Genomic DNA, 6,000 nt, shown 5'->3' on the forward strand with positions numbered 1-6,000 from the left:
CTTTATGGTTTTCTTAAAATTAGGCACTGGGAGGCACGCGAAGATCACCTGTGCAAATAAGTTATGTGGCCAGGGGGGGCACAAAGTGAGATGGTAATTATCGCTGTGAGCAGCCCAATTAACTAAAATTGAACAATTATTTTTGTCGACTGCAGTAAGTGGGTATGTTTGTATTGAAAACCTAGAGGCAGTCGTGTTTCTACACAGTATCAGTCGGAAGAATTATTCTAGCGTGTTCGTGCTCCGAGATATCCGACTCCAAATTTCAATTGCACTGCGCAGAGTTATCGACTCGACGCGAGAGCGGTTTATGCTTTGCGTTGCTGTGGAAGGGAGGCATTTTGGACATTTTTAGGGCATTGACATCTTGATGGGTGAAGTGTTGTCATGAGATTTGTGCATGACAACACCAAAGTTAAAGCGGCAGTATGAAATATTCGTTAGCATAGCTAAAAAGGTTTCTGCTGTTGATGGTGCAGTTGTTGCTTTTGATTTCAATAAAACTTACAATACTTGGAAATCAGCAGTCACTTTATTTGCGTAGCCCAAACAAGGACCATGCCCGGTCGTCTAGTCACCATTACGCACGCGCACTGGCCTCCGGCTTCTCCGCTCGCGCCATTATCTCGGCATGGCAGCTGCCGCCATCTTTACAGGCTGCGCGGTCGCGTGTTACGACAGCGGTTACGGGTTCTTCGATTTTTTTTTTTCGCCAGCCGTGAGGGGAAGGGGGGCAGTTATTATCTTTGCCAATGCCTCCGCCGCGTTGTCAGACTAAACGCTGCACCCAACAGCCGCGTCACATCAGGGAGGAGCTTTGCGCTGATCCTCTCTCTCTTGCATGCGTAATCTTGCGAACGACAATTAAAATTTGGAGTTGGATATATCGGAGCATAGACATGCTAGAAGAATTCTTCCAAGTGAAACTGTGCAGAAACACGACTGCCTCTAACTTTTGAATACAAACACACACACTTACTGCAGTCAATAAAAAGTTAATTATTCAATTTTAGTTAATTCGGTTGCTGACAGCGATAATTATCTCACTTTGTGTCCCCCTGGCCACACAACTTATTTGCGCAGGTGGTCTTCACGTGCCTCCCAGTGCCTAATTTTAAGAAAACCATAAAGCTTAATTTTGAACACCCGGTATATCAGCCTGTATTGTTTCTTAAAATAAAATTTGGGATGGTCTGTCGCAGGTTGTTATAAATGCGTAAGCACGGGTCCGGCTTTGGAGTTCTGTTGGGACACCTTGATTTCCTTAAGAAGATTCTTTGTGTTCGGCTGAGACACCTTCGTTTCAACGCGGCAACCACTACGCTGGTTGTTTACGATATGCGAATCACCGCGTATGAAGACTCACGACGCCACCTACAAGAAGAACGATGTAGCGTAGTAGCCGTGAGCGCGAGCCAGCGTCTTCATGTTTTGTTTCCCACGCGACGTCATCCTTTTACACAAGGCGCGCATCTGCTTCCATTTCTCTAACCACGCGACGCCATCCTAGGCCCGCGCGCTGGCGTTGGCCGCTGACGTCACGCTCCCCCATTTCGCAGCCCCTGCTCGAGGCTTCGCCCCGCTCCGCGAGAACGCCCACTCAGATAAACGGATCCGGTGGGCTTGAGCCTCCTATGCTTAATGTACGACAATAAAACTGCGAAGTTACAATGAAAAACTTGTAGCGTACGAACGGTACTGTGCTCGTACTGGATATTGTCAACGTGTAACTGTGATCACAATGAGTGCTACAGTTAAAAAAAAAAGTTGTCTATGCGTAGTTCTTAGTTAGGCTGTTAGTTGTTATTATTTATATATGAACACTTCAGCGAGAGATCTCTTTCATTAAGCAGGTTGGTCGCGGAACCGATGACAGCAAATTAGGCAACCGATGACACCCCAATGGGGAACTAAGTTGATCAGGCGCGAAGGCGCTCGCGCGGACATCGGCGTGCTTGGCAAAAGGGACGTCCCCTCGTTCATTCGACGCCACCGACGGGACGAGTAAGGCACGGCCGGCGCCAGGAGGTCCAAGGTGTTCATGAGAAACAATAACTACGGCAACTTCGCGACACCACACCCCTACGGAATATAACTAAGCTTGTGAGCGAGCTAGCTTTACTTCTACATGGCTGCTACCACTGGTACTCGCGAAAAATACTTTTGAAAAATGCTGGTGGCCATATTTTTTTGCGACAGGGCCGTCCCCCTGTCTACAGGGGGGGGGGGGGGGGGGGCGATGCAGAAATCTGAGGGGGGGGGGGGGGTCAGGACATCCGGACATCCCCCCTGGATCCGCGCCTGTTTTGTGTGATATCATATACTCGCCGCTTTAAGAAACACGCGACTTCCTTAAGTGCATGGGGTTTGAGGGTGGTTTAGGGTGATTGGGACACATCCACATGATGTGGAAGAGATCACCAAACGGGAAACCACACCACTTACATTTACTTTAGGATTGACCTAGGTAGTAAAAGTATTACAGGACGGGACATTGGAACGTCTCTGTTTGGGGTCGTCGCCGGGATATACCTCCTGTCTTTTATCTAGCTTTGCATCTCCCGGGGGGAAGGTTCTGCGATTTAGCCTAAAGTGCTGCGTAATTTTGTGGCAGGATTGTAGCGTACCGAGCAGTGGGGGACCATGCTCCTCAGCTGCGATACGAAGATCTAAGCCTCCGCCATCGCATGAGCCGAGGAGGTAGCCGTATCCCAAGGGCTGACAACCACGTATAGTGGCGAGGCCACCACGAAAAACGCTAGACCAATAAAGGTTCTTCCTCCTCCTCCTAAAATACAGAAATTACTTTAATGTAGACGTTGTCAGCCTTCGACGCCAACTTCCCAGTGAGGAGAAGCGAAGCATTGCTAAAACAGTTATGCTTTGCCCGCCGGGCTTCCCGCCATTTATTTGAACGGTCGCGCGGGTTGCTCTCCCATAACACTGCAGACGATTCTTTAGTCGGTAGTAAAGGCTGCGAAATACACAGCGTCCAAGGCATCTCCTGAACTCTCCCATTGAAAAACGCCACGAAACTAGAGCAATACAGCATTGATATGCGAATTTCTGTAAGCAAACTTTTCCATGTATCTAATTAACTTGCCCTAGTAAAAGGACAGGGAGAGAGGACAGCAAACAGAATTGAGTTAAGAAGAGAAAACTATGTACATATGTATCAGACCTACTATATGTAAGTGTTATCCATAGTTCGCTTGTGAAGCGACTTCATAGAGAAAGTTTGTCACCCGGCCCCGCAAACCGACACAAAGTCACGTAAAGCAGCCGGGTGGCGAGGCGCGACTGCTCAAGGAAGTCACACAATGCTTTGTGAGGCAGAGAACGTGCACGTGGACGAGCTTCGAAAGGTTCCGGACCATGATGAAATGGTTGCATCCCACGGGGGGCAGCATTGTGCACGGATTGCTGCTTGGCGGACGTGCTCGTCTTGCCGGGGGCAAATGTCACTTTCGGCCAAGCACTGTCGATAACGAAGTTATCGCTTCCCAGTCTGAGGTCTGCACTCTCGTCCATGATGTCAGCGAAAGGCACAACATTGGTTTTCTTGACGTTTGTTACTAGTTCTAGGAATCCGAGAGCGGAGCTTCATTGCCTCGTCGAGCAAGGACACGACATGACCGTCAGTGGCTACCTTATTCGGCAACGAACATGCCGATGATGCTGCTCTATATGCTTCTGAGAAGTGGATGCAGGAATCGAGAGAGAGAATAAACATCTTTGTTACATAAATGAAGCTTTGGAGAGGCGTCCTCATTCCAGAATGTCTTGTGCTCGGGCCACGTCCTGGGCCCTCGCAATCAGCCGTTGCTGATTCTCGAGGTCGGAGCTGTCCAAGGCTCTCTCCAAAAGCTCGTTGGTTTGATAAAGGTTCGCAGGATATAATGGTGCGTGTCTGCAACGCTCCCGCTGTCAAGAACTGACGCAGTAGAGAAACTTCAAGTGCTTTAGAACGATTTCACACAATCCTTGTGGAACACATGCACCTTGTTTCTAGACTATATATAAAGGCAGCAGGCAATGAAGACAAGGAAATCATATGGGTAATATACTCTGGTTGAAATTCAAATAGAAAAGAATGAAGAAAAGCGGAAATGAAAGTGGACGAAAATATACCTCGTCGCCGGTGTGGGCCGAACCCACAACCATCGCATTACGCACACAAATACCCAGTACACATAAATACCCAAGTTAGTGGATACCCAAGTTAGTGGACGGATTGATGGCCGTCGCTGTAGCCCGATTGGTAATGAATCTTACGCGTAATGCGAAGGTTGTGGTTCCTGTACCCATCGGCGACAATTGATCTTTTCGGGCCACTTTCATTTGCCATTCCCTTAATTACTTTGCACATTTCATTTTCAACCTCAGCTAATTACCCCTATTCTTCCTTGGATTCATCGCCTGCTGGTTTTATATGGTCGTTATTTTTGTTTAGAGCCTCTCTGTTTCTATACTACTCGTTGATACCTAATTACCATCACTCCGGTCTGCATGTACTGGGCCCCTTGTCTTCAACTTCTTCCTCCATGCACCAGGACGATCCCGACCCTAGACAAAAAGTATTTTGCCGACTATGGCTTGGCGTCGCTTTCACAAAATTCTTTGCTTTCTGTATGAAAAGATAAGATAGTGCGACTTGTGACGACTGTGGCAGTTAGGAAACTATTGAACACGTTCTCTGCCCTTGTCCTAGATGCAGCGCAAACTGGCGACCGCGCTAGCCGTCTCGACGACTGGTCGCTTTCGGAGCGCGCAGTCCTGGAACGCCGCCATGCATAGTCGTCACACTCTTCGGTCGAGGTACTCTTGCAAGTTTTTACGTTCTATTGGCCTATTAGAGAGACTATTATCCTCACAAACGTTTCCCACTTCTATTTCTTTTCACGCCTTTGCTTTATCTCTCCGCTATTCTTTCCGTCTCTCCTTTCCCTTTACCCTTATTTCAGTGGAGGGTAGCAAACCATAAGCTCTTCAGCTTGACCTCCCTAACTTTCCCACCTCATTTCGCCCTCTCTTTTTTTGACGATGAAGCGCAGCCACAGCTTTGCTATTTCCGCGCCGCAGATGTCTAGGAGAGAGAGAGATAAAACTTTATTGTGTCCATGATGGGGACTGGGGGCGGCGGGGGTTGGGAGACTAACCCCCAGGCCTCCCCTTCCTCAGACGGCGGCCAGCCCTTGCTTTCTGGCGGCGTCTTCGGTCATCCGGACGGCCATGTCTAGGAGAGCCTGCAGTGCTACTTCCCTTTCAGCCAACAGAATCAAATAATCTGTAAAAGCCGAAGTCAGGTGGCCGGCGGTTCTTATCAATTCCGCTTGTGGTATACAGGGTGTTTCAGTTAACTTGGACCAAACTTTAAAAAAGTTCCGTGCGCATGCCCCCGCGCGAGGGACACGTGTAAATGCAGAGCATAGTGGGGTTCCGTGGTGTTGGTGTTGTTGGTGTGGTGTTGTTGGTGTGGTGGTGGTGGTCTGGGTTGAGAGAGAAGAGAGAATCGTAAGTAGGTAACGTAAAGTTATTTTATTGGCATCACTGCGATTCTTAAGTTGTTGTCGAACCACAGCCGGTCGCACACGTCGCAGCTGTGCCCGAAGCTCCGGTCCAGGAACTCGCGTTTGAAGCGCGCGTCGGCACCCCCAAAATCCCGTTGACGTTGCCCGACGGCTTCCGCGCCAGCGCCCTCCGGGCGACGGGCTCCGCGACGGCGGCGGCAGCCTCCAGACGACGACGCTTGCTCGCCGCCGCCTCTCGTTCCCGTACGCCGGGGTCCGCGGCCCGACGCTGACGCCTGCCCGCGGCTTCTCGTGCACGCTGCTCGGGATCCGCTTGTCGACGTTGCCGCCTGGCCGCGGTTTCTCGTTCACGAAGTTCGGCGTCGGCAGCGCGCCGCCTTGTCTTCTGCCGCCGTCGACGAAGACGATGGTACGATGTCTTGAACTGGTGCTTCGGCGCTGATGTTAGATTGCGTCGAGGTACTAGTTG

This window comes from Dermacentor silvarum, chromosome 4, assembly GCF_013339745.2.
Source record: "Dermacentor silvarum isolate Dsil-2018 chromosome 4, BIME_Dsil_1.4, whole genome shotgun sequence".
NCBI classification, from domain to species: domain Eukaryota; kingdom Metazoa; phylum Arthropoda; class Arachnida; order Ixodida; family Ixodidae; genus Dermacentor; species Dermacentor silvarum.